The sequence below is a fragment of the Myodes glareolus genome, chromosome 3, assembly GCF_982192425.1.
Source record: "Myodes glareolus chromosome 3, mMyoGla1.1, whole genome shotgun sequence".
In the NCBI taxonomy this organism is placed as follows: Eukaryota; Metazoa; Chordata; class Mammalia; order Rodentia; family Cricetidae; genus Myodes; species Myodes glareolus.
In genome coordinates this window covers 71,403,664-71,417,084 of record NC_142028.1, presented here as the reverse complement: position 1 = coordinate 71,417,084, position 13,421 = coordinate 71,403,664, and positions in this window count along the sequence as shown.

Sequence of the window (13,421 nt, the reverse complement as noted above, 5' to 3'; positions counted from 1 at the left end):
AGGTGTTTATCACGCAACAGGAGAAGAAACAAACACTGTGGACTCTGTTTCCTCTGGAGGGTGAGGGAGAAGTGGGAGAGAAAGGATATGAGATTGGGAAGGTCAGGCTGGAGAGATGGCTCAGTGGTTAAGAGCACTGGCTGCTCTTCCGAAGGTCCTGAGTTCAATTCCCAGCAACCACATGGTGGCTCACAACCATCTGGTGCCCTCTTCTGGCCTGCAGGCATACATGCAGACAGAATACTGAGAATACTGTATACATAACAAATAAATAAATCTTAAAAAAATATTTTTTAAAAAAAAAGAGATTGGGAAGGTCACCTGACACTCATCCCAACCACACCGACACACAGTCCTTCCTCTGTACCCCAGCATCTCCCTGCATCGCAACATGGTGACAGAACAGTTGCAGTCAACTGTCAGGTGGGGCTATGGGGGGAGGCAGTGTCTGCTTCCAAGGTGACGTGGCTGTGGCAGGTAGTCTGCAGCTGGTCAGTTTGCCTGAATGTCCTCAAGAGACGGTGGTTGTGAAAGGAGAAGGAAGACATTGTCATTAATGACCCAGCCTCAGACGCAACACTTCAGGAGCCATTGTCTGTGGGCCACAACCCTGATTCAGGGTGAGACAGTCTTACCACCCTGATTACCAGAAGGGAAGCAATCTGGGGGTTGGCTACCACAGCTCACACCTCCTTAGGCCTGGTGTAGCCAGAAGCCCCCAAGGTTGTCCTAGCATTTCCTGTGACTCCTAAGACTAGACCGAAATGTGCCTCCTTGATTCTCCAACCTTAAGTCTTCTCCCTCTCATTCCCACATCCTGGTCACCAGGGGTGGGGAGGCACGTGGTCTTTCACTTCCTCCCTCCAAGCTCCCGCCCAGCAGGTTCCTGAGTTCAGGAGCCCTAGAGCCTCCATCTTGGGGGAAGTCATAGCAGTTGTGTTTGCAGACATCTTGATGACACCAAGACATTTTTATAACGTCCATTGACTGGGGATACGGAGCTACTCTCAGTGGTTAGCAGCCGGGGTCACGGCCAAGGCCAGGGAAGCAGCTGGATGGAGGACGGCTGCCGGGACTGAATCCTCTACTTTCTGACATGCTCTCAAAACTGGATTTGAGGACAAAAACACCATGACATGAGTGTGCCTTGGCGCTGAAAAACAGGAACAACAGAATAGAGAGCGCCTGGGCACCATTCCTTCTCTCTGTGCACCCTTTCCTTCCTACTTGCTGAGCTCAGGGATGGCCCAAGAGTTACATATCCCTTTCATTTTGCTCATTGGCCACACTTTAACTCCCCAGTAGGTCACTTTAAAAACAAATAGTCTTGACAACTATGAGCACAGTTCATGAGGGTACACTGTGTTCTCTAAAAGATATATTTAGGAGCCAGGCAGTAGTGGTGCACACCTTTAATCCCAGCACTCAGGAGGCAGAGGCAGGTGGATCTCTGTGAGTTCAAGACCAGCCTGGTCTACAGAGTTAGTTCAAGGACAGGTTCCAAAGCTACTAAGAAACCCTACCTCGAAAAATCAAGATATATATATATGACAAGACAGATGGTTCTGTGGTTAAGAGCACTCGCTGTTCTTGCAGAGGACCCAGGTTCAGGTCCTAGCACCCACTTGGTAACTCACAACCGTCGGTAAGGCTGGATGTCAGCTTGTCACCTGGATCCAGAGTGGTGCTATACTCCTGTAATCCTGGCACTTCGAGGCTGCAGCAGGAAGAACCAGAATGTCAAACCAGCCTAAGTTACACGGAGAGTCCCCATCTCAAAGAAAGGGAGGGCAGAAGGGGAGGAAGAAGGTAGGAGGGGAGGGGAGAAAAAGGAACGGAAGTAGGAAAAGAGGAGGGAAGAAAGCAAAAACTGCAGACCAAAACACAAAAGCATCTCATCAATCGACTGCAGGTGTCTCTTAAGGGCTACACTGTCCTGATGCTCTTACATGCTTTTAAAAAACAAAATAAACACCCGCAATTTTGTTAGTTTTTTGCTTTGTTCTTTTTGAGACAAGGTCTGACTATAGATCACGGGCTGACCTGGAACTTTCCATGTAGATCATAGGTCAGGCTGCGCTGCCACACCTGGGACTTGAGTACATGCATTTATTTATTATTTTGTTTTGTTTCATGTGTATGGGTGTTTGCTGCATGTGTGTCTGTGCACCACTTGCATCCAGTGCCCAAAGAGGCCAGAAGAGAGCATTGAGTCTCCTGGGATTGGAGTTATGGAGTTAGGAATTGACCTGGGGTCCTCTAGAAAAGCAATCAGTACTCTTAACCACTGAGCCATCTCTCTAGTCCCTTATACATATGTTAAAAGATAAAACTCAGGAATTGCAGATGTAATGGAGAACACCCTTACTCCCTGAACTGGAGAGGCGGAGACAGGGAGTTTCAAAATTTGACACGATCCTGGGGTACATCTGAAGGCTCTCTCAGAAAATATATAACTAAGAACAGGTTTCTTCCTTCTTCCCTTCCCTTCCCTTCCCTTCCCTTCCTTCCCTCCTCCTTCCTCCCCCATTTTTTTCTTTCAAGACAGATTCTTGCTACATAGTCTCCTGGCCTGAAACCACCTACACAGAGCAAGCTTGTCTTGAATTCCACTTGCTTCTGCCTCCTGAGTGCTGGGATTAAAGGTGTGGGTACTTGGCTTCAAAAATAATTTTTAAAACCTAGAGAAATGTTGAGCTGTCATTAAGTTATTTTGAACTATGTGTCTCCAAACCTGAGGAGTGGACCGACCTCTTCATTTGAGTGACTCTGAGCAGAAGTACATGAAGTGGTTTCCTATGGGGACTTTGGGGAGAGCAGGTCCCTCTGTATAGAGACAAAAATATTGGTTGCCTTCATCCCGCTATTTTTTTTCCCTGAGTTGGAAATACAAGTGTAAGACTTTAGACAATTTTGAAGCCATTTCTGACAATTCCAAACCCTCTCAGCCTCTGTGCCTCAGTGCTTCCCCTCCTCCCCTGGGAACCAAGGACCTAACAGCTACACATGCACGTACTCAGTTCCTGAACAATTACCCATACACGTATGTTTTGACTCAGTCCCCTGGGAAACGGGGTCAAAATGACCTCTTACCTCATCTGATCTGACAATAGCTCTCCAGCCAATTATTGGTATTAGTCCTTTTCGAATAAGCCAATCATAATGGTCAAGGAACAACCCCTCTTGTTTCTATGGGGCCTTCTCCTTTAAAAGCAGACTGTACCAGCTACTCGGGGTCTCTCGGCTTCCCGAATGCTGACGAACCCTGTCATGACAGAGTTAATAAAATCCTCATGCTTTTGCATCGGCTGTGGTGTATGAGATAGTCTCTGTGGGCGACTCTTTCTCAGTTTGGACACTAGAGTCCAACACAAGTGAAGTTTTTTTTTATTTACATCTTGCAGAGAAAAGGAAAACATTTGTCTGATCTAGAAAGGAAACTGAACACCAAACTGTCTCTGCAGATTTAGAGCCATCTCCCGTGAAATGGCATGTGTTGGGCTGTTCCAGTTGCTCTACCAAACTCCCAGAAACTTAAAGTTTAGAAACAATAGAAACTTAATTCTCAGGCCAGACGTGGTAGTGCACGGCTTTAATTCCAGCACTTAGGAGGCAGAAGCAGGATGATCTCTGTGAGTTTAAGGACAGCCTGGTCTACTCAGCAAGTTCCAAGATGGCCAGGACTAAATAGTGAGAGACCCCCATCTCAAAAACAAACAAACAAACAAGCGATTGAACAACAAAAAGAAAACCACCTTTCTCAAAATCCTGGAGGCTGAAATTGAAGATCAGGCATCTGGCCAACTGAGTGTCTGGTGAGTGCCCTTTCTGTCTCTCGGTTGGCCACCTCACTGTGTGGTAGAAGGGACAAAGGCTGCCCCGTCTCTTCCCCACAGACACTGACCGCACTCATGAGGGCAGACCCTCGTGAGCTAATTTCCTCCCATGGGCCACACATCCTAATATTATCCACCGCTGAGTGCCACCACAGCATTCGGGGGCGGGAAGAGCCCAGCATGCAGACTACAGCCGTCTGAATCTTCATTCGGAAGTCTGGGAAGTTTTGCTGTGTGCTGCAAAGCACCTCCCACAGATAGTGCAGTCAGGGGTGTGAACTTGTCACCTGCCTGCTGGGTGACCTTGTAAACCCCACCTCCACAGCTGCCAGGAGGGCATGCCGCTGGGATCTCCCTTTCTGGGAACCTGATTTAGAAATGTCACTGCTCACAGACTGCAGGGTCACACCTTCAACCCGCAGCTTTCATGGGCAGCTGGATTCTTTTTCGGATTCTTTCTCCTTCAATACTGCGGGAGTGACTGGGCATGCTGGGGGCACAAATACCAGGCATTTCTTTCTAGGTTTTCTTTTTTCCTTTTAAAAACAACTGTGTGAGCTGGGCAGTGGTAGTGCACGCCTTTAATCCCAGCACTTGGGAGGCAGAAGCAGACGGATCTCTGTGAGTTTGGGACCAGGCTGGCTCCAAGGCTACACAGAGAAACCCTGCCTTGAAAAATAAATAAATAAAACAAATAAACAAATAAAATAGAAAAACAAACTCTCTCTCTCTCTCTCTCTCTGTGTGTGTGTGCACGCATGCAGACACATGTGTAAGCAGGTACAAAGGTCAGAGGAAGACATCAAGTGTCCTCCTCTATGACACTGTTTTATTCCTTAAAACAGAGCCTCTCACTGAGCAGAGTCAGAAAGTCCCAGTACTGGGGTTATGGGTGTGTGGGACTCTGCCCAGCTTTTATATTGGGTGCTGAGTGTTGAAACTCGGAACCTTGACTGGGCAATGGTGGTGCATGCCTTTAATCCCAGCACTCGAGAGGCATAAGCAGGTGGATCTCTGTGAGTCTGAAGCCAGCCTGGTCTACAAGAGCTGGCTCCAAAACTGCAGAGTAAATCCTGTCTCAAAAAAACAAAAACAAAAAACAAAAAACAAACAAACAAAAACAACGAAAAAATAAAAGAAAAAACTCGGAACCTCATACACACACCACAAGAATGCTTACCCATTCAGCCATCTCCCCAGGCACCATGTTTGGCTCTTTCTGAACTAATATTCTCCTATCTACTCAGGACCTGCTCATGGCTCCCTCAGAACCAAAAGATTGCCAGTGGCTCTTACTCTGCAGGCCTCCTTTGTTGTGGAATAATCTTTTTGTACACTGTGAAGATGCGTCACTGACTTCTTTTGGCTTCATAAAAAGCTTAATGGTCAATAGCTAGGCAGGATTTTTGGAGCAGAGAGGACACTGGGAAGGAGGGAGCAGCCACGATATGAAGAGCAATCAGGATGGGCAATGCAGAGATGAGGTAATAAAGCCATGAGGCAGACAGTTAATGAATAAAAATGGGTTAATTTAAGTTATAAGAGCTAGTTAGAAACAAGCCTAAGCTACTGGCTGAGCTTTCATAATTAATAATAAGTCTCTGCATCATAATTTGGGAGCTGACTGGCCAGACAGAAAAAGACTTGTAACACTCCTTCCTCCTTCCTCTCCCTGCTCCTTCATAGGACAGAGCCCCATGTCATGTCCCACAATTCCCAGGGAGATGGGACTGAACATCTACTCACTCCAGATTGGGAACCAGTGATAGGTCAAAAAGTTCAGATACCAGCCAGAGTCCAAATTGGTGAACCAGTGAGTTTCCTTGGGGGTACTTAAAGGAGTAGGGGTCAGGAGTACTTACAGGAGTATGGGTGAGGAGTACTTACAGGAGTAGGGGTGAGGGGTACTTACAGGAGTATGGGTGAGGGGTACTTACAGGAGTATGGGTGAGGGGTACTTACAGGAGTATGGGTGAGGGGTACTTACAGGAGTAGGGGTGAAGGGTGAGAGGTACTTAACAGGAGTAGGGGTGAGGGGTAGTTACAGGAGTAGGGGTGAGGGGTAGTTACAGGAGTAGGGGTGAGGGGTGATTTACAGGCACAGAAATGACTCAGGACATTCCCCGAAGGCCACTCCTGCCTGGGTGACTGTTCACTAAAGTTGGGAACCCTGAGCTCACTGCAGTTTGCAGGCAGCTCAGCACGGGGATTGTCCTCTCCAGACAGCTGGTCTGGTCCAGGCAGCTGGGCTAGACTCTCCTTCCTCCAGACAGCTCAGGCGGTGTCTGTTTCTTCCAGGTGGCTCAGCTGGTCTTGGCCTTTTCTCGGTAGCTCAGCTTGTCTAAGGACTTCCCATTGGAAAGTCCTGTGTCTTTACAAGCTTCCCTCCAAGACCAAAGGTTTAATCTCCAGGAAGCTACTCCACAGCACCCCACAGCAGGTGCTCCCTCCCATCTATCCTTCCAAGCTGGTTCTCCAGGAAATCTCTTGTCCCTCCAGCTGGGCTCAGCCTCGGTCTCCCAGAAGAGCTAACCTTCCTGGGCCATTAATCCGTGTCTGTCTACACTCAGGAGAGCACAGCACTGGGCAGTGTATTCTTAAAAGCCTCCATCATCACTAAGAAGTGAAGGAGAAGTGTGGTTTCCCTGACAACACAGAGGACCTGGTAGGCTCCAACTTCAGGCATATCAGCTAATTACCAAGGCCGTGGCGCTCACCACCATTGGGCCTCCATATAAAAGCATCAGAGAAGGAGTTTGGAGGCAGAGAAAAGAGCCCTTGACCGGATTCTAACCTAGTTTCTACTACTGACTTTCCTGCTCTGAGCTGTTTTAACTCCGTTTGCACAGTGGGACTTTGATTTAACCTTAATTGCAGAAAGGCAGAAATGGCTGCTTTTTGGGGGCTTTAAGCAATGACTTAATTTGGGGCCAGCAAGGTGGCATAACACCTGCTGCCAAGTCTGGTGACCTGAGTTCCATCCAGAAAAGAATCAACTGCACATTGTTCTTTGACCTCCAAACACATGCATACTTGTACACACACACACACACACACACACACACACACACACACACACCATAAAATGAAAAATGAAAGGAAGGAAAGAAGGAAGGAAGGAAAGAATCTGGGGATGTAGCTCAGTTTATAGAATACTTAACTAGCATACATAAAGCCCTGGGTTGTATCAGGTTGTATCACCCACATAAAACAAGGTGTAGTGGTACACACCTATAATCTCATTACTTGAGAGGTGAAGGCAGGAGGATAATAAATTCAAGGTCATCTTCAGCTACACAGTGAGTTAAAGACCAGCCTGGGTGACATGAGACCCTGCTCCCTTTACCACCACCACCACTATCACTCCCCCTCAAAAGGAAAAGATTTAATTATGGTGGTAGGACTTAATTATTGTGGTGATGCACACCTATAATCCCAGCTCTTAGGGATGCCGAGGAGGAAGGATAACAAGTTTGAAGCCAGCCGAGCTACACAGCAAAATTCTATCTGAAAAACAAAGAAGGACCAGACTAGATAGCCCATAGATGGGAACCTACTTTCCTCCCGTACTACAGAGAAGGCCCAGGTCTAAGAGGAGCTGAGCCGCTTTCTGAGACCAAGTTAGGTCCAAGAGCCAGAGAATGAGCCACCCTGTCCTCATGTGTGAGTATAGCAAGGACCAGGGTCTCCCTCTATCCCTGCCCCACACCCATAGCCATCAAACTTCGGGAAGCTCAGCTCTTCCCTGCCTCCCACAGTGTCCTGGTCCTGCTGACATCAGGCACACATGGAAGAGAAATCTGTGAGATTCCAGAGGGGCCAGAGTGTGGGAACCAGGGCAGATGTTGCTGGCACTGCCCCAGGCTGAGGCTAGTCCAGAGCCCCTGGGTGCTGCCAAGGGGGCTCTGGAATGTGTCTGGAACCTCTGGCTTCCTCCACGGAAGGCTGTCCCTTAGGGCCTGGGAAAGCTGGGAGGTTCTGAAGGTCATTCCAGCTCTGAGCAGTCATTTCAGGACTCAGGCTATTTCAGCATGGGAGTGGGGAGTGGGGAAGCATCCAGCAGCAGGTCTGAGGGTCACTCTCAGGAAGCGTCGCCCCCACCACCCCCAGTCCAGGGCTAAGAAAAGGGAATCAAGCCAATATCATCCCCCGCATTATGCAGAAAAGGAACGGGGAATGTGTGTCTTTGTTCATGTGTGTATGTTATAGACAGACAAATAGACAAAGACAGATGGTCTCACTCTCATCCCCACCAGCCCCAGGGGAAGCTGTGCACCGCCTGTTCCACACATGTGGCTCCCAGCAGCTGCACATTCCGTCAGTGACCAGCTGTGGTGGCAGCTGTGGAGGTGGGGGTGAGTGCTGATGGGTCCCAGGAGGGCGGGCGGGGGTGGGGGGAGGAGGACAGGAAGGGCCTGAGATGAGCAGGGGTCATGGGGTGAGACAAGGAAGCTCAGAACGTTCTCAGGCTGCACCACAGAGCAGGAAAGCAGCCGCTAGGAACCTGACATCTGGGCCTTGGCATAGAGCGTCTGGGGAGGTCAGGGCAGCCCCAGAAGGCCCTAACTATTGCTTGGCATATGAAGACTATACAGTGAGATACAAGGGCCTGCATCTCAGGCCGGCCTTACAAGAGGCAGGACTTGGGAATGACTGTAAGAGGTGAAGCCATGGGTGTGAGCGAATCACTTAGGGAGAGGATGGGTAGAGACAAAGGTGCACGCTCCACACACCAGGTGCCCTCCATACACCAGGCACTGTGCTGGGTTGCCCTCGTCTCGTGCCCGCACGCCTACAGCAATAAGAGCTCCAGCATTAGCCTACTTTATAAATGAGGAAAATGAAGCATCACTGTGAGCACCAGTAGGTATTCCTGCCCCTCTGTGGATCCTAAGGCCTCAGACATGAAGGAAGCAGCAAGACACTGTAAAGAGACCTTATGGCCCTAAGGCGCTATGGGCAAAGGGACAGTCCTGGTCGCGACTGTGTCTTCCCAGTGGTCACAGCACAGCATCCTCCACAGAGAAGGTGGAGATCTTCAGGGACCCTCCTGCTTCTGTCTTATCACTACACTTTCAGCCACCATGTGCCAAGCACCCGCTACGTGCCAGACTCAGCTAGATGATGGGAGCTGACAGCAACCAAGCCTAGCACAATTGCTGCTTTTATGAGGTTCCAAAGCAGTCCCCAAGGCAGACGTAAATTATTGCACAATTCTTAACTTACCAGCTGCTGTCAAAGCATCTCTCACACCCCATCCATCCACCCCATGGCGTGAGAGGCTGCATGGTCAGCCCAGCTGAGGTCTCTGGGAAGCTGGTATGGACACGGGGTGGCTAACCACTAGTAGCCTGGGCCGCATCTGTTTGGTGGATGAGAGAAGATGGGACTGGCCTAGCGTGACCTCAGGGATCAGGAAAGTACCTTGAGGGCTGAAGCCTGTCCCTGAGTATCTCCAGCTTGCTCAGGGCCAGAGCACAGTCACAAGGGAAGTGGAGAGAATAGCCATCCTTTCCCCGTCTTCATCCTCTAGACGGAGGCTGCCCGGCACTCCAAGCACCCACAGCCCCCACACTTACTCCTGTGCTTACAGCTGAGCTCTTCATCTCCAGCCAACAGGTGGCTCCTGCTGACCCCAGGGCTTCTTGCGTGTTCCCTCTCCCCGTGACCCATTCCCTAGACACACCTATTTCTGCATCCTCAGAACTTCGGGCTGATCAGCAAGACCTAGGGATCCTCAGCACTGGGATTACAGGCATACACCACCACACTCAACTTTTTTGTTTGTTTGGTTGGTTGGTTTGGTTTGGTTTTTTAGACAGGGTCTCACTATGTGACCCTGGCTGGCCTGGAACTCAGCTCCTAGAGATTCACCACGCTCGGCTATGAAGCCTGTTTGTAATGCCTACCCATCTTCAAACAAAGTAAAAGCAACAGACCCTGGCTAGACTCCACTCTTCTCTTCCCCCAGCTTAGGTACCACAGCAGTCTAGCTTCTCAAACAAGTGTTCTGGCAGCGCATGGTTACTGCACACCTATTTCCTGCTGTCTTAGTTAGGGTTTCTATGGCTGTGAAAACACACCCTGACCACGGCAACTCTCATAAAGGAAAACATTTAACTGGGGTGGTGGCTTATAGTTTCAGGGGTTCAGTCCATTATCATCTTAGAAGCACGGCAGCTGGGGACATGGGGGTGTACCGGCAGACATGGTGCTGGCTACATCTTGATCAGAAGGCAACAGGAAGTGGACTGTGACACTGAGCAAAGTATAAGCAAAGGAGACCTCAAAGTCCGCCCCAACAGTGACTTCAACAAGGCCACACCTCCCAATAGTGCCACTTCCTATGAGCTTATGGGAGCCAACTCCATCCAAACTACCACACCTGCCAAACATGTCCCAGGTGTATACTTCAGCAGTCAACGCAAGACGCATATTTCTGTTGTCAATCAGTTTACCTTCATATGGGACGTGGACAGTAAATAACTAGACATATATAATATCGTGTAAATTATATGGACAGCTACTGTGGGAAAGGGTTCGCAGAGGTAGAAGGCCTAGACGGATGGGAGGCTAGTGGCTGCGGGCACAGTCGGGAGAGTTCTCTCTAGTCATGTGACGCTTAAGCAAAGACCTGGATGGAGTGAGAGCTGATAAGAGCGGACCTGTGCAAGACTCCAGGAAGAAAACATCAGCATAGTCGGGCTCAGATTCCCGGACAAGCATGGAGCACCAAGTGGGAGGAAGGCAGGAAGGCTGGAGTTGCTGCAGGAGCAAGGCAGGAACAGGCTGGGACGAAGCTAAGGAGATAGTCAGGGGCAAGTACTAACTAGGTGGCTGTACCTCTGGCGCTCCCTGGACCATTCTGGAATCAGTACTAGTCCTGCGTCCCTTCGGTCTTAAAGATGCTGAGGGTTAGATGATGAGTTATACACACACCCCCTGTGGCAGCATGGAAAGCAGCTGGCGTTTGGTTTAAGATGCCGTGAGAAGCCTGTGGGTGATACTGAGCAGGACATTTTAAAGAATCACAATCACCAGACAGTGGTGACACACGCCTTTAAATCCCAGCACTTGGGAGGCAGAAGCAGGCGGATCTCTGTGAGTTTGAGGTCAGCCTGCTCTACAAAGTGAATTTCAGGACAGCCAGAGCCGTACAGAGAACCTGTGTCACAACCAAGTCCTGGCAGCCCTCTGTGGGCTCCTGCTGTGCCTTCTTAGTCTTCCTAGCCTTCTGAGTGTCCTCATCTTCCTGGGCTACACCACTCACTTGCAACCTACTCTAGTGACTTCGAATTTACTAAAAGTAGCTGGGGCGCGATGGGAAGTAGCTAGGGGATGTCTTAGCCAGAGAAACTTTACTCTGAAAACTCTGCTACGCACCACATCTCCTCTCTAAGGGACCCCGCAGTAGCCAGTCGGGAGCAATTTCTCCCATTTGGTATTCTCTGCGTATTTTCTGGAAAATGCAACTTGCATCTTGTGGGAAGTGGCTGGTGTTTAACATTCTATAGGCCACAGAGTAGCCCCGTCCACTGGTTAGCCAGCTTTGAACGTTAATAGTACGAAGATTGAGCAGACCGGCGCTGAGTTAGCACTAGCCAATAAAAGCATCATGGGAACTACACATATATCTGAAGGTGTTCTGGCACTCACAAAAGCCAGGTAGCATGGCTTACACCAGTAATCTTGGCTCTCTTGAGTTCAACATCAGCCAGGAGTACGGACTGGCATAAGAAAGAAGACAAAAGAATAGGAAGATGAGGAGGGGAAGGAAAGGAGGAAGTGAATGGAGAGATGGCTCGGCAAGTGAAGATGCTCGCCACCCCCATCTTCCCACAAGCTGAGCTGGGACCCTCGGACCTTCATAGTGCAAGGAGACGATGAACTCCGACAGTCTGTCCTCTGTTCTCCACAGAAACGCCATGCGTGCGTGCATGCGCATACATACATGCACACACTAGATAAATAGATAGTAGCAATATTAAAAAAAATTCTATTGTGTTGCACTCAGGAATTCCTGTTTCGAGTTCTTCAAAGTCGTGCGTGGCTCAAGGCTGTTGTGTTGCTGGCCCAGAACTAAGCTCAGTGCCAGGTTGCATAGCCTAATGTCTGAGAGCTCTATAATAATAATTACAAATTATTATTATAGATAATAAAGCCTAGTTATTGGCCTCTGAGATCAAGCTGCCTGTGACATCCCTGCTCTTCTTCCTCTGCCTGTTGGCCATGGGCTGATTTACTCTGCCTCTGTCCTATCATTTGTAAAGGTGAGGAAATAATCACTATTACTATTTGGTCACTTGGGATCTTTCCTGGTACTGTGATAAGTACCCACAGCAAAGCAGTAAATAATAGACTCCGCCTCCAACCACTTGTCTACTCCCCTAACTTTAAATAACTTCAAGTTTTAGATCTCTTTTCTGAACCATATACTTCCTATTTAACTGTGCAGTGGATTCTGAGGACCTGGGACATCACTTTGTGAACATGCCCACAGAGTCCTTACCTTCCCCTGTAAATTAATAGGGGATAGCTTCCCTGTATTGCTATAAAGAGAGCTTTCCCGCCAACCTTTGCTGTCTCAGCCAGTTACATGGAGCAAGTATCTGCCTTTTCAGGAAACAAACGCATAGTGCTTGGAATGGAAAACTTCTATACTGGTTGAGGTTTCCACGGCTTTGGTGTGTGCCCCCAGAGAGAGTATTTGAAGCAGTAGAGTTGGTATGTGCAGCTGGGGCAGCCCGCAGGGCTTCCTGACACTGGGTGTTTATGCCAGGCGGTGTCTGTACTACCTATTGACTGTGTGCCTGGTTTCTGTACTTGGCCAGGTGGTTCTGTGGGGGTCTGTACGGCAAGAGGCCTGTCCTTTCCCATCAGGAAGTGTCTGCAAGCAGATGTTCCTATTGAGTGGAACTGCAGACATCTTCTGACAACCGACCCCAGTTCTCCACACCAAAAGCTTGCTTTCTTCTGTGCCCATCCCAGTGAGCAGGACGAAGGGAAGGGACTTCTCTGATGTCCCCTGTCCCACGCGCGGTACCAACCTCTACAATCTCCCACGTGCCCTGCCAGAAGTTCACCTCGGAGGATGGGGGTGCTTCTCTCCTCTCTAGGGACAGGAACTCTCACTGACTAAACAGCTTTGTCTGTGGTCAGACAGGCTCCCCCAGAAAGAGAAGCCCAAGGCTCCTTTCTTCTCTTCCTAGGCCTGATAGGACAGCTCTGTCATTAAGTGAACTGGTAACTGACTCCCAGGGACACCCTACCAACCACCGCACCCCTCCCTACCTTCTACCTTCCTGCACTCCCTCTTGAAAATCAGTACCACAAAGGTCTTGGCCACTGTAATGTACTCGGGATGTGGGGCAGAAAGATCAGTAGTTCACGATCATCCTCTGTTACACCAAGTCCAAGGCCAGTCTGGGCTCTAGGAGACTCTGTCTTCTCCTCCTCTCTAAACAGCATTTGCCTGAGACCAGCCTTCTCAGCTGACCTGCAGCTGCCGTCCCTCTTGGAGTTCATCACAGACCTTCGAAGCGCACTCCGCCTCCCACTCCCACTTACTTTGGTTCTCTGTAGAAG